The sequence below is a fragment of the Stomoxys calcitrans genome, chromosome 1, assembly GCF_963082655.1.
Source record: "Stomoxys calcitrans chromosome 1, idStoCalc2.1, whole genome shotgun sequence".
NCBI classification, from domain to species: Eukaryota; Metazoa; Arthropoda; class Insecta; order Diptera; family Muscidae; genus Stomoxys; species Stomoxys calcitrans.
In genome coordinates, this window is record NC_081552.1 from 41,616,217 (window position 1) to 41,644,134 (window position 27,918).

The window sequence follows — 27,918 nt, forward strand, 5'->3', positions numbered from 1 at the left end:
TTATATATCCACCATGGAGCGCATTTGTCGAGTTCTTTTCCCGGCATATCTTCTTAGGCAAAAAATTATGTAAGACAAGATTTTCTCTGCTATTAGAGCGATATCATATCGAATAAGAATTGCTCCCTTTGGGGGCTCAAGAAGTAAAATAGAGAGATCGATTTATATGGGAGCTGCATCGGGCAATAGACCGATTCAGACCATAATAAACATGAGAGGATCCGTCGTAAAAAATTTCAGGCAAATCATATATAATTCAGATAAAAGCATTTATATTGTTATACTGTTTCTCAAGCTGAATACATGTACTATTTTCGTAGCATGGTATTTCACTCAATGCTCTTTAATTGTCAAAAATAAATATTCAAATATTCAGAGGATAATTTTGTTCCATTTAATGTAAAAGAAGTCACAGCGAAGCGGGCCCTGTCCAGCTAGTTTTCAATAAAAATGTTTAAACAAAATTTAATCCAAAATTTAACGCTTGACCCTCGATTCCCTTGTCCAATTTGGATGAAATTTTTAATATTTATAATTTAGAGCATTTATTGTATATAGACGTGGTAACCTTTTTTTACATTTATACATTTATACGATACAGCTCCCATATAAATCGATCTCTCTATTTTACTTCTTGAGCCCCCAAAGGGCGCAATTCTTATTCGAATTGGCTGACATTTTACACAGGTCTCCAACATATAATTTAATTGTGGTCCAATCTGGACCATATCTTGATATCGCTCTAATATTCGCTCAGAGCAAATCTTTTCTTATATCCTTTTTTTTTTGCCTAAGAAGAGATGCCGGGAAAAGAACTCGACAAATGCGATCCATGGTGGAGGGTATATAAGATTTGGCCCGGCCGAACTTAGCACGCTTTTACTTGTTTTTCCTTCAAAATGCAAGAGCGTGACTTGCATGACATGTGGTTTTAACACATGCCACACAGCAAGCGTAACAATGAACTTATTGAAAAGCGAGTTTGGTGAACATTTTATTTCACGTTCGGGACCGTCAATTGGCCGCCTACATCGAGCGATTTAACGCCATTAGACTATTTTTTTGTGGGGCTATGTTAAAGCTTATGTCGGTACAGACAAGCCCACTTCAATTGACAACAATTGTAGCATTCATTCCTGAGATACCGGCCAAAATGTTGAAAATAGTATGCCCAAAATTGGACTAAGCGGATGGACCATTTGAGGCGCAGTCACGGTCAATATTTGCATGAAATAATCTTCAAATATTAGATTAAATTATGAACCGTACTATGGATTCAAATAAAGATTTCATGCATTTCGTTGGAATTTTATGTTTTTTTCGGAAAAACTTTCCTATAGCTCTTAAAAAATAACCTTTTATATATTTTATGATGTCTTAGACGAATATTTCGAGGTGTTACCAATGGAGTGACTAGATTAGTATACCCCCATCCTTTGGTTGTGGGTATAAAATGGAATTTTAGGCATTCTACAAATTCTATTGCTTTTAAGGATATGAAAGGGGGTGTATATGTTTATTCAGTAATGTTTCATTTAAATCCATTCATGTGTATTGCTACACACGCATGTTCCCTTCATAAGGATAATATATGCCCATGTGTAGATTAAGCATTATCGATAAGGTGTTCTGCAAAAGATTTAGATGGTAATCAGTGCACAACCAAGAAATTAAACAAAAGACCAACAAGTTTGGCTAAATTTTTTCTTCCCTTACAAGGTAAGGGTGTCTTCTATACCACCATATATACGTCTTTATGGTGGGATAGACGTAGAGACTATTTTCAAAATTGATCACTGGAAAAAAGTATGCGAATAGCACTTCAAGGTAGGAAAGTCTTTTCTTCTAAACCACCATATAGGACTTTATGTTGGAATAGAAGCATCATAAGTGATCATTGGAAAAAACGAGCAGATAACTATTAAGATATGCCTCTGTTGTGATTAAATCGTTTAAACACTTTTTGAGAGCATTTAGAATTAGTTGCTCTTACTTGTTTATCCTTAAAGCCCATGAAAATGCTTGTAACTAGAAAATTAAGATATGATTTCAACAGGTAGATCAAGATTCATACTGGAAGACGATATCAGCTAAAAATCTTTAGATTTCTTCGTGATAAATTCTTCATATATGGGATCTTTTTAACTGCTCTAGGCCTATCAGTTACCATTAACATTTTATTATTGAAATTCATAACTTCAAGATACATTTAGCAATTTGTCCTCGCGAAGCTGAGCTTGTTTGCAAGGACGAAAAAAAAAAAAAAGTATATAGAATATAAAAAGTTGCATTATTATGTTTGTTAAAAATATTACTAATTAATAAATTAATGAATAATGGTTATGGTTATCTTCATTGCGATGCGATTAGAACCCTTTTGATTTCTTTTTTACGCTTCTTTTGGCTGGTTATGGTGATGATATCCGATGGCATTGCATTCCAGGTATTTGGCAGTTGATAGTTGAGGGCATTTTTTCCGTATTTTGTTCTAATTTTTGGCGTTTTAAATAGTGATTTTGATTTTCTTCTTGTGTTGTATGTGTGGTTAATGGGTTTCAGCAGATTTATATCATCGAACTCATTCATTATCACAGATTTATAAAGATTTGTTACGTTTAAAATGTTATGTTGTTTTAGAAAGTTCGAGACCATTTCTGGTGAAAATTCATAGTGTTGGTTTTGATTTTGTGTATATTGAGTGTTTCTATGTGTTATAGTATTTAAGATATTGCTGTTTTCTTTGTGCGATTTGTTTCTCATTAAGGTTTTTATTAGTCTTTTTTGAGTTTTTTGTATAATTTTAATGTGACTTGAGGTTCCAAAGGCCGTTATGCCGTGTCTGATATGCGATTCACCCAGTGTAAAGTATACTTGTTTAGTTATGGAGAGTGGTGCGCAGTTATTCAAATGGTACAATATATAGGATGTTGAACGAAGTTTATTGTTTAGCAAGTTTATGTGTGTTTTCCAATTGAAGTTTCGGTCAACTGTTACGCCTAAGTATTTATACGTGTCCACAGCTTCAAGAAATTGATCACATTTTCCATTACACATTTCATATGTAGATTTATTGTCATGTAGACAATCGTAGTTATGGAATTTTATTTGTATATTTGAAGATTTTAGATGTGGTTGGCGAATATGCATAACTTTAGATTTGTTTGCATTGATTATCAGACCATTGTCGTGACACCATCTTGATATAACATTGAGCTCAGATTGCAAGATTTTTACAGCTTCTGATGGGTCCTTGTGACGCACAACAATGGCTGTATCATCTGCATATGCAAATGCTTCACTGTTTGTCGTGACGTTTATTAATTCATTTGCATATATTAGATACAATATGGGTCCAAGTTTTGAACCCTGCGGTACACCGTAATTGGATTGCATTTCACTGCTATAATTGGCATCAATTTTAACTTTGAACGTTCTTTTATGTAAATATTCATTGAACCACTTTAGGCATTGTCCTCGTATTCCATTTCTTTCCAACACACTTAAAAGGTTTGAATGGGGTAGGGTATCAAATGCTTTACTAAAGTCTATAAACAATACTAAACAGTTCATATTATTATCTAGTTGTTGATTTATATACGACGAGAAATGACCTAACAGTTTATTTATATTTTTGCCTTTTTGGAAACCATACTGTTGTCTGTTGATGATACCATATTTATTCAAAAAACCGTTTAATCTTCTCACTATTACTTCTTCTAGTATTTTTTCAAATAATGGCAGTATTGAAATAGGCCTGTAATTATTATAGTCTGATTTTGTGCCGGATTTGTAAATAGGTCTGACTATTGACGTTTTAAGATCAGACGGAACTATTCCTTCATCAATACTCGAGTTAATAAGTGAGGTTATTACAGGGGTAAGTTTTCTCGCATTGTTTTTTATATCTATAGGCCTTATTCCATCAACTCCTGCTCCTTTGTTGACATTCAGAGTTCTGAGAATGTTGGAAATTTCAGCTTCATCCGTATTTTCAAGAAATATTGTGTTTTGAACAATACGTGGAGTTTGAATTAATGTTTTTATTTCGCATTTGTGGATAATATTATTTACGTTTTCCTTAAATTTAACTGCGAAGTTTTCTGTTATAGTTTTTAGGTCTGCTGATTTAAAGTTTTTCTTTATAACATCGTCTACATTATCAGTCTTTTTTCCAATAATGTCGTTTATAAGGCACCAAGTTCCTCTTATATTGTTTCTATTTTTTTCAAATTCTCTTCTTCTATATTCGTTTTTTGCGTTATTTATGATTACATTTAATTTATTGTTAAAAAATTTGTATTCTTTTTCTTTCTGTGTATTGTTTTTGCTTTTCTTATAGCTTTGGTATAATTTATTTCTCACATCACAGTACTTTATAATTTGATCGTTTAGCCATGGAAGGTCGTTTCTTTGTTTAAGTTTTCTTTTGTTTTGTTTTGATTTATTGTAGATTTCGTGAAATGTTTTGCATACAATTTGATATTTTTCTTCGCAAGTATTATTTTGGTTTAAAACGATGTCCCAGCTTGTGTTGTTTATAAACCAATTTAATTTGCGTTTATCAATGCTAACTTTAACTTTATTTTCTTGGTTTGATTTCTCACAGTGTATATTACTAGAAACATGTTGATCTTTTGTGTTTTTTTTGTTTGTGTATTTAAGGCAACCGAAAATGGCATAGTGATCAGAGAGAATTCTTCTAATGACGAAGGCCTGAGCGGTCGTTATTTTGTTTGTTCGGACATACATATGATCAATGCATGATCCATTACCTTTGCCAGCGTCCCTCGTTATTGTGTTCACCTCACATTGTAGTCCATTTGCGGACATCATGTCTCGATACAAAGCAGTTGATTTGTCTTTCTCTTTGGCTATATTAATATTCATATCTCCTACAACCAATAACACTTTTCCTTTATTTATTAAGTTCATGTTTAGTTCAAGTTCGTTTATGAAATCTTTTACATTTAGAGAAGGTGGCCGATATATGGGCATAAGTATAATAGGGATTTTTTCTATACACATCTCAAGGGCTAATGACTCAAAGCTCTTTGTATTTAATAATTTTACGGTAAAGTTTATATCGTTTCGCATGTAAACTGCTATTCCTCCACCTTTATTTTTGCGGTTTAGAAACACACCATTAAAGTTTTGGATTGTGTATAGGCAGTTTTCTTCGTCCATTATGTTGGTTTCAACTAGTATGATTAATTTCACTTTATCTAATATTTTATTTATATCTGTTAAAAAGGCGTTGAAATTTTTTCTTAGAGACCTAATGTTCAGATATATGAAATTCATTTGGTACCTATGTAATTCATTTAATTCATTTATTTCATTAAAGCTGTTTAATGTTTGGGTTTTGCTGTCTTTCATTTTTTTATTTTTTTTCTATTTTATTAAATTTGGCTGACCAATCCTATGAATGTGGCCGAAGAAAAAGTCACTATCTTTTTGTTTGCTTTTATGTATTTTGATTTTTTGATTATTTAATATTTTAATATATTTTTTAAATCATTTTTTCTACATCCGATTCCGATATAATTTTTAACATTGATTCATTTTCCTGTTTTTTCGCATAAATTTCGCCATCCTTTACCCAGACAAATCTCCAATTCACATCTCTGGCTTTTTTTTTTGCTAACCAAAGCAATCGATTTTTGTGTGCCGTCAATTGATCGTTGACATAGATATATTTATTGTTTTTACCGTCTCCATCATCTTTGTTTATATCTGCTGCTTCTAGTCTATGACCTTTGATGTTGGCCATCAATTCCTTTTTTTTCCTCATTGTGCAGAATTCTACCACGATCTTCTTTTTATTTTTGGTTCGATATACGTTATCTATGTCGCTTTCTTCAATATTCACACTTGCTTTTCCAGCAACTAGTTGAACAATTTCATTTACGTTTATATCTTCGTTTTGTATGTTATTTATTTCTATGTTTTTTCGAATAATTTTTTGTTCCAGTGTATGCATTTTGTTTTCCATGTCATCTATTCTTTTCTCTTTTTCCTTGTTTTGATTTTGTAGTTCAATGACTTTGTCGTTAAGGTTGGTGATGTTTTCATTTATTTGAAGAAGTGTGCCATCAATTATGTGTGGATTATTGAATTGATTTTTGGGCAGAGTTATTAGTAGATATTTGAGGTTGTTAAATATATGGAGATGGTTCGTGTCATATATGGAGATCATTGTTTTTAGATAATTTGAAGCACAATTGGTTTACTAATAGCTCATGTGTACAAATGGGTCAAATTATTTGGTTGATTACAAATTGTGATAACATATTTAAAACACAATTTAGCAAAAAGAAGGAGAATGCATGCTTTTCAACGCCATAGCACATTGAGTGAATTAAATAATACAATGAGAAACTAAGTTCAATGCCTGAGAATATCAGCTGTAAAATCAAAACATCCCTCAAAGATAAGGCGTTCATTTAGCTTAGTCTGAAAAGAGCCTGAACCCAAATACAATCTTGCCCATGAACATTCCATTAAGAAACACGGGCGAACTTCTCACAAATCATTAAGTGTTTTCCGAGTTGATTTAAGTTCAATGATAAGGGGCTTCCTTTTTTACAATCGAGTCCGAAAGGAGTGCGGTACTGCGACACCTCTTTGGGGAGAAGTTTTTTACATGGCATAGTACCTCACAAATGCCGCCAGTATTAGGAGGGGTAAACCATAGCTGGATAATTTTTATACCCACCACCGAAGGATGGGGGTATATTCATTTTGTCATTCCGTTTGCAACACATCGAAATATCCATTTCCGACCCTATAAAGTATATATATTCTTGATCAGCGTAAAAATCCAAGACGATCTAGACATGTCCGTCCGTCTGTCTGTTGACATCACGCTAGAGTCTTTAAAAATAGAGATATTGAGCTAAAATTTTCTACAGATTCTTTTTTTGTCCATAAGCAGGTTAAGTTCGAAGATGGGCTATATCGGACTATATCTTGATATAGCCCCCATATAGACCGATCCGCCTATTTAGGGTCTTAGGCCCATAAAAGCCACATTTATTATCTGATTTTGCTGAAATTTGGGACAGTGAGTTGTCTTAGACCCTTCGACTTCCTCCGTTAAATTGGCCCAGATCGGTTCAGATTTGGATATAGCTGCCATATAGACCGTTCCTCCGGTTCAGGGTCTTAGGCCCACAAAAGCCACATTTATTATCCGATTTTGCTGAAATTTGGGACAGTGAGTTGCCTTAGGCCCTTTGACATCCTTCGTTAATTTGGCTCAAATCGGTCCAAATTTGGATATAGCGGCCATATAGACCGATCCTCTGATTTAGGGTCTTAGACCCATAAAAGCCGAATTTATTATCCGATTTGGATGAAATTTGGCGCAGTGAGTTGTGTTAGGCCCTTCAACATTCTTCGTCAATTTGGCCCAGATCGGTCCAGATGTGGATATAGCTGCCATATAGACCGATCCTCCGATTTAAGGTCTTAGGCCCATTAAAGCCACATCTATTATTCAATTTTGCTGAAATTTAGGACAGTGGGTTGTGTTGAGCCCTTCGACAAAACTCTTCTTCGTAAAAATCTAAGACGATCAAGACATGTCCGTCCGTCTGTCCGTCTGTCTGTTGAAATCACGCTACAGTCTTTAAAAATAGAGATATTGAGCTGAAATTTTGCACAGATTCTTTTTTGTCCATAAGCAGGTTAAGTTGGGCTATATCGGACTATATCTTGATATAGCCCCCATATAGACCGATCCGCCGATTTAGGGTCTTAGGCCCATAAAAGCCACATTTATTATCTGATTTTGCTAAAATTTGGGACAGTGAGTTGACTTAGACCCTTCGACTTCTTCCATTAAATTGGCCCAGATCGGTTCAGATTTGGATATAGCTGCCATATAGATCGATCCTCCGATTTATGGTGTAAGGCCCATAAAAGCCACATTCATTATCCGATTTTGCTGAAATTTGGGACAGTGAGTTGTCTCAGACCCTCGACTTCCTCCGTTAAATTGGCCCAGATCGGTTCAGATTTGGATATAGCTGCCATATAGACCGTTCCTCCGGTTCAGTGTCTTAGGCCCACAAAAGCCACATTTATTATCCGATTTTGATGAAATTCGGGACAGTGAATTGTGTAAGGCCCATCGACATCCTTCGTTAATTTGGCCCAGATCGGTCCAGTTTTGGATATAGCTGCCATATAGATCGATACTCCGATTTATGGTGTAAGGCCCATAAAAGCCACATTCATTATCCGATTTTGCTGAAATTTGGGACAGTGAGTTGTGTCCAGATCGGTTCAGATTTAGATATAGCTGCCATATAGACCGATTTCTTGATTTATGCTTTTGGGCCCATAAAATGCTCATTTATTGTCCGATGTCCCCGAAATTTGGAACAGTGAGTTAAGTTAAGCCTCTTGACATACTTCTGCAATATCGCACAGATCGGTCCAGATTTGGATATAGGTGCCATATAGACCGATATCTAGGTTTTAGGTTTTGGGGCGATAAAAGACGCATTTATTGTCCGATGTCGCTGAAATTTGACACAGTGAGTTTGGTTTGGCTCTTCGACGTCCTTCTTCAATTTTGTCCAGATCGGTCCAGATTTGAATATAGCTGCCATATAGACCGATCTCTGGATTTAAGGTTTAGGGCCCATAAAAGAGGCATTTATCGTCCGATTTCGCGGAAATTTGGGACAGTGCTTAGTGTTTGGCTCTTCGACATGTTTATGCAAATTGGCCCAAATCGGTTCAGATTTGGATATAGCTGCCATGTAGACCGATATCTCGATTTAAAGTCTTGGCCCCATAAAAGGCGCATTTATAATCCGATTTCACTGAAATTTGACACAGTGACTTATGTTCGGCTTTTCGATATCGTGTCGTATATAGTTCAGATCGGTATGAGGTATATGAGTCTAAGGTATGAAATTTTCACCGAATTTTGATGAAAGGTGGTTTACATATATACGCGAGGTGGTGGGTATCCAAAGTTCGGCCCGGCCGAACTTAACGCCTTTTTACTTGTTTTCTGATGTTCTCGCCAGGATTGGAACCCAGGCGTTCAGCGTCATTGGCGGAAATGCAAAACCCTGCTCTACGGCCACCATCTGAACCGATTTCTATAGCATTTACTAGTAAAATCGAGCGCCAACAGAAAATCTTTCCTGTCAAATTTCGATAAAATCGACTAACAAACGACCACATTATTGCAATTTTACTCCAAATCGGACGAACATATTTATGTGGGCTATATCCAAATCTGAAGCGATTTTTTCCAACTTCAAAATGGTTCGTCTCTAGGCCGAAAAAATCAATTTCTATTTTTTTACCTTTTAGGGCGAAGATAATTTTTCCAATGATGTGTTTATTTCTCTTGCAAGATAAGCTTAATGATCGAGAAGTTTAAAGACGATTGGGCGAAAATTGCTAGCTGTATTTTGTACACAAGTTAACATGGGCAGAGAGACATAGCTAAATCGAATCAGAAAGAGATTCTGAGTCGATCGGTATACTTATCAATGGGTCTATCCCTCTCCCTTCTGGATGTTACAAACAATGCACTAAGTAATAATACCCTGTACCACAATGGTAGTGGTATTGGGTTGCCCAAAAAGTAATTGCGGATTTTTCATATAGTCGGCGTTGACAAATTTTTTCACAGCTTGTGACTCTGTAATTGCATTCTTTCTTCTGTCAGTTATCAGCTATTACTTTTAGCTTGCTTTAGAAAAAAATTGTAAAAAAGTATATTTGATTAAAGTTCATTCTAAGTTTTATTAAAAATGCATTTACTTTCTTTAAAAAAATCCGCAATTACTTTTTGGGCAACCCGATATTTTTCGTGACGCTCGCTACAACGCATGTACTTGACTTGGGATTTCTAATATTTATGTTTCTAAAACAATAAACTTCATTTTATATCCTCCACCATAGGAAATATTGATCTTAGACCCCATCTAGCCATGACCGTCTGTCCCTCCGTCGGTCCCTGGAAAGCACGCTAAATTTCGAAGGAATAACTCATGTATTTTTCAATATATATATATGAGTTACATCAAGTTATTGACCGATATGGACCGTACTTGTCACGGCTGTTAGGTTAGGTTCGGTTGAAAAGCGGGTGCAAATATTAATCTTCCCCATGCAACTGTAGACATACACCTAAGTATGTAAGCCAGTAATCGGCTTGTTGTGTGCTCTAAAAACTAGAAAGTAACCTCCAAAAAGAAAATCTATGTTAGGAATTCCGTGCTACTTACAAAATCCTGAATTGTTTTCCATGCCACGCCCCTAAGTTGGTTTATATCAGGAATTGTATCCCCACATAAGTGCCGGTATCTGTTAGAAGCGAAAGGATATGATCCAACGTCTCATCATCTTCCCCGAATGACCTACACATGCTATCACTTGCCACACAGATTATACATCAATCGGTGTGTCCCGTTATGATAACATTACCTAAACTGGCCTCCTTGTCACTTCCTTTCAGTAATAGCCTTGTCTTCTCACGATCTGGACTCCCACAAAGGATTTTCGCCATCCTACCGATTCGCTGTTCCACAGGGTTGCATGCCCATTCATCGCCCACGCTCTTTACTCGGAATGCGTGGACCTGAAAGGCTTCGGGTTAACCAAGTTTATTGCCGGCAGTTCTCTGGCCTTCACCGCCAAATCGTCTGCCCTTTCATTCTCCCTTATTCTGTTATGGCCCGGCACCCAAAGGATGCAAATTTTGCCATCCTCAGAGAAGGCGTTAAGCTCCTTCTTACATACCAACACTGTTCGTGACCTAATCGTCCTTATTATTATTGCCCCTCTGGCATTTTTATTGTCCGTAAAGATGTTCACCCTCGACTTTTGCGTGTTAGCACCACACCACTTCACGCATTCCGTGATCGCCCGGATCTCCGCCTGCAGGATCATATTATGGTCCGGCAGTCTAAACCAGATCTCAGTCCCTGGGTTTTCAATGTAAACCCCCAGGCCCACTCTGTCCTCTAGCTTTGATCCATCCGTGTAACATGATTTTCCAGATGGCAATACTAGGGTTCCGTCAATCCAAGAGTGTGCCGCTGGCAGCAGTGCCTCGCACTCGACCTAAACGATCATCGCAGGTATCCGATCGGAAAACTCTTCTCTTCCTTCCAGGTTTGCTATCGTCGCCTCGATTATACCGCGATGTTATGCGCTGCTCCCCTCCTCGATCCATTCTCTCATCGCCTTAAGTATCATAGCCACAGTGGCTACCTCACACCTAATCTGTATGTCAATGGGTCGGATATCTACAATAGAATAGTCTCCAGTGCCCCAGTGGACGTGGTCCGAATCAGTGGTCTGAACCTGTTGTATGGTCCTTATGTTGCACTTTATCTCCATAGCGGTCCACCAAACTACTGAGGCGTAAGTAAGTATTGGTCTAATCACGCTCCTGTAGAGCCAGTGGACTATCCTCGGATTCAGGCCCCATTTCGAGCCTAAGGCCCGTCTACATAGTGCCAAACATCTGTGAGGCTTCCCAGTACGCTCCTTCAGTTTCCTGCCTAGATCACACCTAAGTATTTGACCTTGAAAGATATGGAAATCGTTTCGTTGAGGAAACGTGATGCGTTAAATTGGTCCACCTTCGTTTTCCTCGTGAACAGGCATATTACAGTCTTCTCTGGGCTAACATTGAGACCTCTGGATCTAGCCAAGTCATATGCCATATGCAAGGCACTTTTGGCCCTTCTGCATAGCTGATTCGAATCCTTAGCCTTTAGAAGAATTATAATATTGCCTGCTTAGCGGACCAGTTGAAATCCCTCCTCAGTCAGCATCCGTAATAGGTTATTTATGGTGGTCACCCATAGGAGAGACGATAAAATGCCCTCCCTTATATTTGAGAAATGGTACCCCCAATTTATCCTTCTGTTCCTTAGCATATGGTTTATCCAGTCTCTAAGGACCGGGTCCACACGTTACTGGTCTATTCTTCTATTTTATGCACAACCTCGTGCAGGGCAATCTCCACCGACCTTCCCATGACATAGGCATGCTGTTTGTATATGAGCAGTTCACTGGATATCTTACTCTTTAACATGGTGTCCACAATATGTTCCACGGTTTTGAGTAGAAAGGACATAAGGCTTATAGATCTGTAGGCCTTTGATGTCGCATAACTTGCCTTGCCGGGCTTCGGCATTAATACCTCCCTCTCCTCCTGCCAGGATTTCAGAGTATATGCAAGTCCCAGTCAAGCTGACAGATAGTATGCCTCCTTCTGTAGTAACGCCGAAAATATTCCATCAGGTCCGGGTGACTTAAATGGTTTGAAGCTCCTCAAGGATTGGATATCCTACTCTTTAACATGGTGTCCACAATACGTTCCACGGTTTTGAGTAGAAAGGACGTAAGGCTTATAGGTCTGTAGGCCTTTGATGTCGCATAACTTGCCTTGCTGGGCTTAGGCATTAATACCTCCCTCTCCTCCTGCCAGGATTTCAGAGTATATGCAAGTCCCAGTCAAGCTGACAGATAGTCTGCCTCCTTCTGTAGTAACTCCGAAAATAATCAGGTTCGGGTGACTTAAATGGTTTGAAGCTCCTCAAGGATTCCTTCATCATATATTCCGAATTATAAGCCTTCGTTAAACCTCATTATTCCAAGATTCCGGTGTCTCTGCGAGTCCCGTTGTATCCTGTGGAAAATGCCGTCGTCTTCGTTGTATCTTCTCTCACTCCTATGTCGTCTACTAAAGTTTGAGTTTGGACATGGGTTATTGAGAGAAACTTTTTATCTTGGCTTCGTCATTAACGCTATCGACCTGTTCTCAAAAAAACTTCCAGGAGGCACGTTTTGCTGCTCTGATAATCTTATTGTGTTTCTTGGGCCAATAAATTCCGCTTTTTTACGGCATGCTCTTTTAAAAAGTCAGCGGACCTCCTTCCCAATATTGCGAAACTCCCCGGTCACCCATGGGTTTTCTTGGACTGATTTCCTTTCCCGAAGAGGATAACTATCTTCGAAAGACCACCACCAGTACAATCGTAATCCTGTTGACATTTTCACGGCTGTTAGAGGTATTAGCAAATTACCTCCTCCAAAATTCTGACAAATCGAGTAAAAATTGCGCCCACCAGTGGCTCAGAATATCAAACCGGAAGATCGATTTGTATGGCAGCTATATCAGGTTATCAACCGATTTAGACCATACTTGGCAAGTCATACCAAAACGACATATCTAAAATGTCAACCAACTCGGATAAGAATTGCGCCCTCTAGAAGCTCAAGAAGTTAAATCGAGAAATCGCTTTATATGGCGGCTACATCAAGTTTTGGACTGATTGAGACTATATTTGGTACAGTTGTTGGAAGTCATTTTTCAACGGTATGTGCAAAATTTTATCCAAATCGGATAAGAATTGTGCCCTCTAGAAGCTCAAGAAGTAAAATCGGGATATCGGTTTATATGAGAGCTATATCAGGTTAGAGATCGATTCGGACCGTATATTATACCCTCCACCATAGGATGGGGGGTATACTAATTTCGTCATTCTGTTTGTAACTACTCGAAATATTCGTCTGAGACCTCATAAAGTATATATATTCTTGATCGTAACTACTCGAAATATTCGTCTGAGACCCCATAAAGTATATATATTCTTGATCGTAGTGACATTTTATGTCGATCTAGCCATGTCCGTCCGTCTGTATGTCCGTCCGTCTGTCTGTCTGTCGAAAGCACGCTATCTTCCGAAGGAGTAAAGCTAGCCGCTTGAAATTTTGCAAAAATACTTCTTATTAGTGTAGGTCGGTTGGTATAGTAAATGTGCTACATTGGTCCATGTTTTGATATAGCTGCCATATAAACCGATCTTGGGTCTTGATTCCTTGAGCCTCTACAGTGCGCAATTCTTATCCGATTGGAATGAAATTTTGCACGACGTGTTTTGTTATGACATTCAACAACTGTGCCGAGTATGGTTCAAATCGGTTAATAACCTGATATAGCTGCCATATAAACCGATCTTGGGTCTTGACTTCTTGAGTCTCTAGAGTGTGCAATTCTTATTCGATTGGAATGAAATTTTGCACGACGTATTTTGTTATGACATTCAACAACTGTGCCGAGTTTGGTTCAAATCGGTTCATCTTTTGATATAGCTGCCATATAAAACGATCTTGGGTCTTGACTTCTTGAGCCTCTAGAGTGCGCAATTCGTATCCGATTGAAATGAAATTTTGCACGACGTGTTTTGTTATGATATTCAACAAATGTGCCAAGTATGGTTCAAATCGGTCCATCTTTTGATATAGCTGCCATATAAACCGACCTTGGGTTTTGACTTCTTGAGCCTCTAGATTGCGCAATTCTTATCCGATTGGACTGAAATTTTGCACGACGTGTTTTGTTATGATATTCAACAAATGTGCCGAGTATGGTTCAAATCGGTTCATCTTTTGATATAGCTGCCATATAAACCGACCTTGGGTTTTGACTTCTTGAGCCTCTAGATTGCGCAATTCTTATCCGATTGGAATGAAATTTTGCACGACGTGTTTTGTTATGATGTTCAACAACTGTGTCAAGTATGGTTCAAATCGGTTCATAACCTGATATGGCTGTCATATAAACATATCTGGGGTCTTTATTTCTTGAGCTTCTAGAGGGCGCAATTCCTATCCGATTTGGCTGAAATTTTCTTTCAACAACTGTGTAAAATAAGGCTCAAATCGGTTCATAACCTGATATAGCTGCCATATAAACCGATCTGGGATCTTTACTTCTTGGGCCCCCATAGGTCGCAATTATTATCCGATTTGCCTGAAATTTTGTACGACAGATCCTCTTATGACCATCAACATATGTGTTAATTATGGTCTGAATCGATCTAAGCCCGATACAGCTCCCATATAAATCGATCTCTCTTTTTTTCTTCTTGAGCCCTCAAAGGGCGCAATTCTTATTCGAATTAGGTTACATTTTACACAGGTCTCCAACATATAATTTAATTGTGGTCCAACCGGACCATATCTTGATAACGCTCTAATAGCAGAGCAAATCTTTTCTTATATCCTTTTTTGCCTAAGAAGAGATGTTGGGGAAAGAACTCGACAAATGCGATCCATGGTGGAGGGTATATAAGATTCGGTCCGGGCGAACTTTGCACACTTTTACTTGTTTTCCAATCAAAAGTATTTTGCAAATGTTTATCTGGGAGGCTCTCTCCGATTTAGGTAGCCTGAAAGGTTTCCTCAATTAAATCAGCTGGATGGCACAGTTCTATATGGTTATGGCGGACGAGCAGGGATTTTAATTTGTACAGGAAGGGATTGGACAATTCGGTGGGTGCGCATTAATTCTGATTCAGGATGCGCACATACATACATTTGGGCTCAAGCCGAAATTCGTTTCTACGGATTCTCACCTTCTCCATTAAAAAAAAAAATTCTTAAAAGGGTCTTAATATTTCTCCAGGACATTCGAAGAGGGTTATGACTTTCCGGCAGTTTTTTGTTCTACCTAAACTTAACAAAACATCATGTCTACAAAATAAAACTTTCCGGTGAACACATAAAACAGTTTGTTTTATTACACACAATAAAAATATCATGAATTCCAAAAAAAGTAATATTGGGTTGCCCAAAAAGTAATTGCGGATTTTTCATACAGTCGGCGTTGACAATTTTTTTCACAGCTTGTGACACTGTAATTGCATTCTATCTTCTGTCAATTATCAGCTGTTACTTTTAGCTTGCTTTAGAAAAAAAGTGTAAAAAAAGTATATTTGATTAAAGTTCATTCTAAGTTTTTTTAAAAATGCATTTACTTTCTTTTAAAAAATACGCAATTACTTTTTGGGCAACCCAATACATAACTTGCAACATCAATCCCATAGCAATCTCTAGAGGCAGCAATACCTTGCATTAATCAAAAACAATAGTGTGGCCACGTACTTTTGGCCATATTTGAGGCCTTGCACAAAACCCCTTACGAAAAGGGAACAAAATATGACAATAAAAAAATGAAAACATACTGTCTCAAAGTCTTAATCTCTTCAGGCGAATTAAGAAAAACTCATTTTTCCATTAGACAATGAAGGGATATCTTTATAGAATCTGATTTGCTACTTTGGCCTTGGTATGGAAAAGTAAGACAAAATTGGTACAAAAAACAAAGCACTGAAATGATATTTCATTTCAGTATGTCCTTTGGCATTTTAAGAGATTATTTGATTAAAGTGAAATGACTGCAACAGCAGCAATCAGAAAAAAAAACTGAACAATGAAATGTTGTCACCATTGTCCTCCTCATCCATATCATAGGAACTGAATTCTAGTATATTGTCATAATCGTGTCTTTTTCTCCCAATGCTGAAATAATGGCCTTTTTACCAAACACCGGAATGCCAGGGGCCTTGCTATGTCATCGGGAACAAATTCTAAATCATGACCTTTCTTTATGCTTTGTGCTGCTCGCTTGACTTCAGTTTCCAATTCTTGCCATTATTTCTTTGTCACCGTTCATTTTGTTATCAACATTTGTGCGAAAGCCTTTTCAATGCCTTTGGGCATTTTTCGATATTCCTGCTTTTGTTTCTTGCATATTCTTTTGTTTGGTCGTTTGGATTTCTGGCATTGCTTATGGTGAAATGTGTAAACGAGCAAAAATTTGTAGATATAGCCTACTGGCTGTAGATTGGTGGCAACAAGAGTTGTTGAGGCTAATTGGTATGATTTTCAGTTCAAAAGGGTGTTTTAGTATTTCAAAAGCAGATCATGCCAACGGAGGAGATGACAGTGGGACTGCAAAAGAGAAGTAAGAAAATCTCAGCAAGAATAGTTCGTCAGAACACTTCCTATGCCAGAAATAATTTTTTCAGATCCATCAACATTAGTAGAAACAAGTAAAACCGTGCTGAGTTCGGCCTGGCCGAATTTTTAGGACCCACCACAAATTTCAGCACAAATTAAAGCTTTTAGGAACCCAACAACGATGATCGAGAGACCGGTTTATATGGGAGTATATCAGGTTATAGACTGAATCGGATTGTAATTGGCACAGTTGTTGGAAATCGAAACAGAACAACGCATGCAAAATTTCAGCCAAATCAGATCTGCAATCCCCAACGAACTACATAAAAATTAAGAATTTGTGCAAAATTTCAAGTGGCTAGCTTTACGCGTTCGTTCGCTATGGTGATTTCGAAAGGACGGACGGACATGGCTAGATCGACTAATAACCTCGAGACCATCAAGAATATATTGGTTGCCCAAAAAGTAATTGCGGATTTTTCAGGTCGGCCAAATGAAGTTGATGATGACCAAATCAAAGCATTAATCGAATTGGATCGTCATGTAACTGAGCGTGTGATAGGAGAGAAGTTAAATATACCAAAATCAACCGTTCATTATCACATAAAAAGTCTTGGACTGGTGAAAAAGCTTGATATTTGGGTACCACAAACAAACCGAATCAACGCTTGTGATATGCGCCTTAAACCCAATGAATTCAATCCGTTTTTAAAACGAATCATAACTGGAGATGAAAAATGGATTGCCTACAACAACGTTAGTCGAAAACGATCATGGTCCAAGCATGGTGAACCAGCTCAAACCACTTCAAAGGCTGATATCCACCAAAAGTAGGTTTTGCTGTCTGTTTGGTGGGATTGGAAGGGTGTGGTATATTTTGAGCTGCTTCCAAGGAACCAAACGATTAATTCGGATGTTTACTGTCAAGAATTGGACAAATTGAATACAGCCATCAAGGAGAAGCGACCAGAATTGGCCAATCGTAAAGGTGTCATATTCCACCAGGACAACGCTAGACCGCACACATCTTTGGTCACTCGCCAAAAACTGAGTGAGCTTGGCTGGGAACTTTTGATGCATCCACCATATAGCCCTGACCTTGCACCATCAGACTACCATTTATTTCGATCTTTGCAGAACTCCTTAAATGGTAAAACTTTCGGCAATGATGAGGCTATAAAATCGCACTTGGTTCAGTTTTTTGCAGATAAAGGCCAGAAGTTCTATAAGCGTGGAATACTAAATTTGCCAGGAAGATGGCAAAAGGTTATCAAACAAAATGGCATTTATATATATTTGGTTAAAGTTCATTCTAAGTTTTATTAAAAATCCATTTACTTTCTTTTAAAAAATCCGCAATTACTTTTTGGGCAACCCAATATATACTTTATTGGGTCTTAGACGAATATTTCGTGGTGTTACAAATGTAATATTAGTACACCCCCATCCTATGTAGGTGGGTATAAAAAGTGTTGTGTGTGAGAGTGTGTCAACATCAGTGACGAGCACACAATTGGAATTATTTGCAAGCCTATGGGATTATTTTTTTTGTGTAAGTACAAAGTAATGTGCAACAGATCGAGTATTTTTTTCCAAAAACTGGTCTATTCGCTCAAATACTCACCCTTTCGCTCAAGTTAGAGAGACACAAGAGAATAATTATTGGTCTGGTACTCGAACAATCGTTTGAGGCCATCGAATCATTTTTGCAATTAAACAGCTTTTGGTCTTACAACAAAAAGAAGGTCCTTTTACCGTAGACGAAGCTACTAATGGGTTTACGATAGACAAAGTTAGTTACGTTCAATAATACTACATTAATGGCTAACGTTTGATATGTTGGAGGTAAACGTTACACGGTAGAAAAACAAAAGCAAAACTTCGTGATTGAAAAAATAAAATTTAATTTAATTTCATTTAAATAAAATTTAATTAAAAGAACTAAAAAAGAATAACCGAAGGTAAACAAGTAAGAAGGCATTAAGTTATATACTTAATGCCTTCTGGCTGATGAATATTGCTACAATGATGAATATTGCTACATTTTTTTTTCGGTGTATGGAATACATTTTTCTTTTATTCATGTTAAATTAAATTATTAAATTAATTATTAAATTATTATTAATTAAATTAATTAATTAATTAATTAAATTAATTATTAAATTATTATTATTAAATAGAAAAAAAGTTATTACATTTTTTTTTGGTAGCGGCTTTCATCAGCCACCCTGTATATTATGTGGTACAGTTCGTCCCGGCCTAAATTAATGCCTTCTTACTTGTTTACCTTCGGTTATTCTTTTTTATACCCTCCACCATAAGATGGGGGTGTACTAATTTCGTCATTCTGTTTGTAACTACTCGAAATATTCGTCTGAGACCCCATAAAGTAAAGATATTCTTGATGGTCGCGACATTTTATGTCGATCTAGCATGTCCGTCCGTCTGTATCGTTCGTCCGTCCGTCTGTCTGTCGAAAGCACGCTAACTTCCGAAGGAGTAAAGCTAGCCGCTTGAAATTTTGCACAAATACTTCTTATTAGTGTAGGTCAGTTGGAATTGTAAATGGGCTATATCGGTCCATGTTTTGATATAGCTGCCATATAAACCGATCTGGGGTCTTGACTTCTTGAGCCTCCACAGTGCGGAATTCTTATCCTATTGGAATGAAATTTTGCACGACGTGTTTTGTTATGACATTCAACAACTGTGCCGAGTATGGTTCAAATCGGTTCATAACCTGATATAGCTGTCATATAAACCGATCTTGGGTCTTGACTTCTTGAGCCTCTAGAGTGCGCAATTCTTATCTGATGGGAATGAAATTTTGCACGACGTGTATTGTTATGATATCCAACAACTGTGCTGAGTATGGTTCAAATCGGCCCATCTTTCGATATAGCTGCCATATAAACCGATCTTGGGTCTTGACTTCTTGAACCTCTAGAGTGCGCAATTCTTTTCCGATTGGAATGAAATTTTGCACGACGTTTTTTGTTATGATATCTAACAACTGTGCCGAGTATGGCTCAAATCACTGGAAAACCTGATATAGCTGCCATATAAACCGATCTTAGGTCTTGACTTCTTAAGCCTCTAGAGGGCGCAATTCTTATCCGATTGGACTGAAATATTTCACGACGTATTCTGTTATGATATTCAACAAATGTACCAAGTATGGTTCAAATCGGTTCATAACCTGATATAGCTGCCATATAAACCGATCTTGGCTGTGCCTATTATGATTCAAATCGGTTCATAACCTGATATAGCTGTCATATAAACCGATCTTGGGTCTTGACTTCTTGAGCTTCTAGAGGGCGCAATTCCTATCCGATTTGAATGAATTTTTGCACGACGTATTTTATTATGATATCCAACAACTCTGCCTAGTACGGTTCCAATCGGTTCATAACCTGATATAGCTGTCATATAAACCGATCTGGGATCTTGATTTCTTGAGCCTCTAGAGGTCGCAATTATTATCCGATTTGCCTGAAATTTTGTACGACGGATCCTCTTATGACCATCAACGTACGTGTTTATTATGGTCTGAATCGGTCTATAGCCTAATACAGCTCCCATATGAATCGATCTCTCTATTTTACTTCTTGAGCTCCCAAAGGGCGCAATTCTTATTCGAATTAGCTTACATTTTACATAGGTCTCCAACATATAATTTAATTGTGGTCCAAGCCGGACCATATCTTGATATCGCTCTAATAGCAGAGCAAATCTTTTCTTATATCCTTTTTTGCCTAAGAAGAGTTGCCGAGAAAAGAACTCGACAAATGCGATCCATGGTGGAGGGTATATAAGATTCGACCCGGCCGAACTTTGCACGTTTTTTACTTGTTAATTCTGCCCATAAAAAGCAAACGCACAACATATTAAATAACGCGATCCATATCGTAGGGCATTTAAGATGCGGGGCAATCGAAAAAAAAAACACTCTTTTACTTGTTTAATCTCTCTGACTAATTGATTTTTATATAAATTGGCTCATCTTCACATTGACGAATTTAAAAAGAATTTTTTCATTTAGTTTTTAGTAGGATTTTATCTGAAAAAAAAAAAAACAAAAACATTTTCATAAAAATTAATAAAAAAAAACTTATTTGTTTCATGTTTCTGTCTAGTCGTGGTTTACAAAATTGATTTCTTATCAAATGCCATTAAAAAATTTACATACAGCGTAATTTTTATGGCTAATAATCCCATTTAAACGATAAGTAGCCCAGTTCACGACTTATAAAAATGTACAACTCCATCATTCGCCGAGTAGTAGAAAATGGCTAAAGGTATAATTTTGTTTGTAATATTATCAAAAATTTAATTCTCCATTCTTGTCTAATTTATCTACAGTTATACTAGTGAGTCTTTTTGTCATTGCCTTTATATTTACTGTGGCCTCCATAGCACCCGGACCTCAGGGTGTTGGTCGCGTGTTTATAATCTCCACTCCAGATGACATTTAAGCTCATGATCTCCCAGGTGTTGTGGGCTTAACTAAATCTTCTGATTTAAACAATAAAAATAACCACTTTTCACATGAATTTTATATTGAATGTGTGTCATAAATACGTAACTAATAAAATTAAGTAAAATTTGTAAAAAAAAACCCTAATGAAGACTTTGATTTTTAAATAAAACAAGTAAAAGCGTGTCAAGTTTGGCCGGGCCGAATTTTGGGAAACCACCATCATGGATTCTGCTAAAATATGGGAGCTATATCTAGTTAGAGACCGTCATAACAGAACATTATATGCAAAATTTCAGCCAAATCGGATAAAAATCGAGGCTTGTGAGGGCTCAAGAAGTAAAATCGGGAGATCGGTTTATATGGGAGCTATATCATGTACTTGACCGATTTGAACCGTACTTTGCACAGTTGTTGGAAGTCATAACAGACCACCATGTACAAAATTTGAGCCAAATTAGACAAAAATTGCAGCTTCCAGGAGCTGAGGAATTCAAATCAGGAGATCAGTTTATATGGGAGCTATATAAATCTGAACCAATATGACCCATTCGCAATTCCCAACGACCTAGATCAATATAAAGTATCTGTGCAAAAAAATTAAATTTAATTTACTTTAGAAACATTTGAAATTTTTCAAAAACTGGTTTTACTTAAGTTTTAAAATTTTTATGAATTTAGGTAAGGTTTGGTTGAAAAGAGGGTGCAAATATTAATCCGCCCCATGGTGCTATGGACATACACCTAAGCCAGCAATCGGCTTGCTGTGCGCTCTAAAAACTATAAAATAACCTCTAAAAAGAAAATTTTAAGTTAGGAATTCCATGCTACTTACAAAATCCTTAATTGTTTTCAATACCACTCCCCTAAGTTGGTTCATGTCTGATATTGTGTCTCCACCTAAGTACCGGTAGCTGTTGTACGCGAAGGCCGGGCAATGACAAAGGAAATGGTCCAACGTCTCATCATCTTCCCCGCATGCCCTACACATGCTGTCACTTGCCGCACCGATTTTACATAAGTGAGCTAGTAGTTCTATGTGCCCCGTTATGATACCAATAGCTATACTGACCTCCTATACTGAATATTAATTTAAAACTACTATTAATTTTTTAATATTTATATAAATACCCTTCACCATTCGATGGGGGTATACCCATTTCGTTATTTCGTTTGCAACATATCGCAACATTGATCAGAGACCCAACAAGGTTATATATTCTTGATCGTCTTGACTTCCTTATTCGATTAAGCCCTGTCCGTCTGTCTGTCGAAAGCACACTCACGTACGAAGGAGTAAAGCTGGGTGCTTGAAATTTTAAATAAATACTTCGTAGTAGTGCAGGTCGGTTGGAATTGTTTTGGTATAGCTGCCATATAAAACGATATCGGATCTTGAGTTTTTAAGCCTCTAGAGCGCGCAATTATCCGATTTGGCCGAAATTGTCCACCAAGTGATTTATTTCGACTTCCAACAAGCCACGTATGGTCTAAATCGGTTCATAACCTGATATAGCTGCCATATAAACCGATCTGGGATATGCCATATATCCGATTTGTCTTAAATTTTGCATCAATTGTTTTGATTCGACCATCACCCACTGTGCTCAGTATGGTTCAAATTGGCTCATAACCTTATTTAGATCCCATTCGATTCGACCATCACCCACTGTGCTCAGTATGGTTCAAATTGGCTCATAACCTTATTTAGCTCCCATATAAACGGATTTTGCATCTTGAATTCTAGAGCTGACGGTATTATCCCGGCAATGCTACAGCAGTTATCCTTCCCTGACTAGAACGGATTTTCCGGACGAACTTGGCTTTGTCCTATATATCCAGGGCATGAAGGGAGTTCAGGGTGATCTTTATCCCAAATAAAGATCACCCACAGCACGACGAAGGGTTATAGGCTCATAAGTCTGTCATCGTTTTTGGTCAAAATACTGGAAACATTGATAGACCTGAAGGTAAGATTGGGTCTGAAGCCGGAGAACTTAAGTGGGGTACAACACGCAAACCTCGAAGGAAGGTCGGTGGAGACGGCCCTTCAAGAAGCAGTAAAAAAGGTTGAGTCAACCCTCCAGCAGAAGGAGTACACTATGGTGGGCTTCTTGGATATTGAGGAGACCCTCAATAACGTGGAGATAAGATCAATAGTAGCCTCATTGGACCGCACGGAAATCCACACTTTCATTTCTCAGTGGACTAATACTATGAGTTGTGGCAGGATTTTTAATGCAAACCTGGCAGATAGTGTTGTCAAAAGGTGAGTGCCAAGAGGAACCTCGTCATGTTGGATCTTGGTGGGTATGACAAGAATGACATCGTGTTGCTGGTCCGAGACAGGTTTCTGTCGATGTTTAGCGTTATCAAAGAAGGGTCTCTGAGGAGATTGTCGGGATGAGCGATCGGAAATGAGTTGAGGCCCAACCCAAGAAAGACGGAGGTGGTGGTCCTCACTAGCAGATACAAGATACCGGAGTTCAGACTTCCATTATTAGACGGAATCACCCTGCATCTGTCGAAGAAAGAGAAGTTTTTTGGGATAGTCCTCGATTCAATGCTAACCATACGGGATAAAGGACCCGTAAGGCACTGTCCGCTTTTTACTACTGCAGGAGGACGTTCGGTAGGAAGGAAGCTTTTGGTATCATAACGGGACACATAGGACTACGAGCTCACTTATGCAAAAATGGTGCGGCAAGTGATAGCATATGTAGAGCATGTGGGAAAGATGAGGTACAGCATTTCCTATGTCATTGCCCGGCTTTCGCGGCTAACAAATAGCGGTACTTAGGTGGGGACACAATACCAGGCATGAACCAACGTAGGGTGTGGTATGGAATACAGTTAAAGATTTTCTAAGTAGCACGGAATTCTTGACTTAAATTTTCTTTTTCGAGGTTAATTTTTGGTATTTAGATTTTTTGCACCTTGAGCTCAAGATGTGTGGCGGATTGTTTGGAGTCCCTGCATAGGCTCGGGTTTCATGGCAGGGAGGTTTCGTCTGAGCCGGGCGAACCACTTACCGGTCTTGGGTACGTGTAGTTTGTTGAGCTGCTGAACAAAATACAGGAGACGGCCAGAGCAGGGTCAGTGGCGAGATGGGACTCAGAGGATGGTTGCCGGACCGCTAAGGCGCACTGGACAGGGGTCATAACTGGACACTGTGCCATAGACCGCATGGCGGCGAGCAAGGAAGTAGCAATGACTTCTGCAGGAGTTATCTTGATGAGGATGAGACTTTCGAACACTTTCTTTGCTCATGTCCGCGTCTGCAAGGACGCAGTCTCTTCTTTCTGGGGAGGTGGTTCTTCTGCGATCAGGGTGATCCTGATAACGTACCTCTGGGATGTCTCCTGAGATTTGTGAACGGAACGGGATGGTTCCTGCGAAAGGTGTGATAAGTTCAGGCGAAGGTACATAAGTGCTTGCGTGGGGGATAGCTGTTTTCACCTTCCGCCATGGTTCTATGTTTTTCCTGCGTCTTTTATACCCACCACCATAGGATGGGGTTATGCTAATCTAGTTACTCCATTTATATATCTCGAAATTTTTATCTAAGACCCCATAAAGTTTATAAGTTCTTGATCGTCTCGAAATTCTGATTCCAACTAGCCATGTTCGTCCGTCCGTCTATCGAAATCACGTTAGCGGTCGAACGCGTAGAGCTAGCCGTTTGAAATTTTGTACAGATACTTAGTATTGATGTAGGTCTTTGGGGATTGCATATCGGTTCAGATTTGGATATGGCTCCCATATAAACCGATCCCCGATTTGACTACTTGAGAACCTGGAAGCCTCAATTTTAATCCGATTTGGCAGAAATTTTCCACATAGTAATCTGTTATGACTCCCAACATTAGAGCCAAATACGGTCTATAACCGGATATAGCTCCTATATAAACCGATCTCCCGTTATGACTTCTTGTGCCCTTACAAGCCGTAATTTTTGTCCGATTTGGTTCTATTTTGACTTCTAACATTTGTGCCAAGTACCCGGTTTGACTTCTTGAGCCCCTGAAAGCCGCAATTTTCATCCGATTTTGTACATGGTGTTCCGTTATGACTCCCAACAACTGTGCTAAGTACCGTTCAATTCGGTCTATAACTAGATATAGCTCTCATATTTTAGCAGAATCAATGGTGGTGGGTTCCCAAGATTCGGCTCGGCCGAACTTAGCACACTTTTACTGGTATTCGTGTATAACCTCTGGATATGATCCGAGGTCTCACATATTTCTCCTCTTACTTTCTAGGGTATCACAATGGGCCAAACTGGCCTCCGAGTGAACTCACCTATGGTGGGTTCACCCCATTTAACCTAACCTAGCAGGAGCCTTGGTGGTGGTTTGCCAGTATTCGGCCTGGCCGAACTTAGCACGTTTTTATTTAGTTTATAACGCCTTTACCCCTTTAAATTTGTGTGCTATTCTTGCCCACTGTAAACACTTCGTTATACTCTAAGCGTACACAATTAGCCCTGCCAATTGCCATTGTTTCTATTTCCAATACACATAGCCATTGATGTTTCATCATGTCCTACGATTTTACTACCAAGCCCTAGACCACTCATACATACATCATGTACCACCATCATTCAGTACATGGCTTAGACTATTTTAGCCCTAATAAGCCAGTGGCCGGCGACAATGTGATAGACTCTATGACGTCTCATTTCAGAGCTAACGCTATTATTAAAACATTTCGAGTCTTTCAAATATTCATAGAATTTTCATTATCCTATAGTCTTTTGTGGCACACCAAACAGGACAAAGATAGAATGCAATCCCTCAGGACAAAGGCTTGTCAGTGTCATTTCTATATGGTCTTAAGGCCAATGGGTTTTGTTTTATATGGCATTGAATAGCAAAACAATTGTAAATATTGTTAGACCTTGTTTACAAATGTTTTTGGCTAAATATGTCCGTCTGTCTATCTTTACTGAATGTCATACTTCGTAGAGTAAATAAATCCTCTATCCAATAAAAAAAAAATTGGAAACCTTAATTTTTAACGTTAATAACCAGGTTTTATGGGGAACCAGGTTTTAAAGAAAAAAAAAACGTGTCATTGTGATTAGAGAGAGGGAAATGTCACACAATTCAATTTTTTCCCAACTTTTTGTATCACAAGCCCTAAGGACATCACATTTGTAAAAAAAAAAATGAAATCTACTTTGTCACTTTGATTTTTCCTTTATTGTTGAATCGGCTTTTCTGATTAGTTTAGTTTAGTTCTCTGCGTGTTAAACGATGTTCCGAGAAATCTCTTCCTTCTTTATTTGAATTTTCATGGCAAGCATTTCGTTTTTGGCAAACCGTCACGATTTTCCTATTATCGTTGACATTTTTATTTGTTGAGGGTAGTTTGGTTTTCGTTTATCTGCAAATATGCCAAATTTTTAATGGGTAATTGTCTTGTTCTACTGTAGTAATCAATTAAGCTTCTTTTTTGGCAATGTGGTAATTAAGAGAATAGACAGTGGAAGGCTGCTGTGTGGGCAAAAATATTCATGGAGGTAGTGCAACCATGCCAAAACAATGGTATGAGTGTACAATCGGCAAAGTGACAATGAAAGAATTAGTACATGGAGGGAAAATTAAAAGAAGGGACATTTTAAAGACCTCCAGTAAGAGGTCACCGACCACTTGGGAGGTGGGAATTTCTTAAAACACTATCGTAAAACGAAATTGCCCATATATCTTTATATGCCTTCCACCATAGGATTTTCACACCCGACTTCCTCACATTGAAACACCTCACGCTTTCCTTGTGTCTGCAGCACTTTGTTATGGTCAGGCAGCTGAAAGCACACTCCAGGTCCTCAATGTAAACGTTCAGATCTGTTCTTCCCTCTAGCTTTTAGCCCTCGTGTAGCAAACAACCAGATGACAATGTCACAGTTTCGGCAGACCAAGACTGCCGCTGGCAACATACTTGACCTCGAGTGCAGTCCCAGTTATCTGATCCCAAATCACTACCAATACAGTCACGTCGAGCCCATCGTCGCCTCAATTATTCTGCGATGGAATGTCTCTTCGCTCTTGTCATCTAAACACACACCTATCGATTTAAGTCTCATAGCCGCATTGACTGCCTCATATCTAAGGAGTATGGTTATGGGTGGTTCATCCAGAAGTGCTTCCAGTATAGAGCTGTCTCTATTGATATGTTATTTTTTGCCTGAATATCGATTAATATTTTTTTTTTCTTTCGATACTATCGGCAAAGCCAAATTGTTTGCAATGTTTCTCTCATGACTTCCAACTGACTTTATTAAATCCGGTCTGTGTATTGACATTACTATTATATAAATATTATATAAATCAGGGTATACTAATCTAGTCATTCCGATTGTTTGTTTAATTGGCTCCTTCCCATCGCATACAATATACTCTCGAGCGTACTGTGTGAAAGATTAAAACCTAAAGTCAATGAGATAATTGGGCCCTATCAATGCGGCTTTAGACCTAGTAAATCCACCCTGGACTAGATATTCAAACCGCGCCAAATCCTGGAAAAGACCCAAGAAGGACAAATCAACACCTACCATCTCTTTGTCGATACCCCTTTACGTTCAAAGATATTTCAAGCCATGTCTGAGTTTGGTATCCCTGCAAAATTAATAAGACTCTGCA

The 27,918-nt window shown here is 38.1% G+C and overlaps 1 long non-coding RNA gene across 1 annotated transcript; it reads left to right on the forward strand.

Annotated features, from left to right (window-relative positions):
• Positions 1-19,071: 19,071 nt before the first annotated feature.
• Positions 19,072-21,417, forward strand: LOC131994183 (uncharacterized). Its single transcript, XR_009396513.1, has 3 exons — positions 19,072-19,086; positions 20,934-21,095; positions 21,160-21,417. It is a non-coding gene; the product is annotated as an uncharacterized LOC131994183 (long non-coding RNA).
• Positions 21,418-27,918: the final 6,501 nt, after the last annotated feature.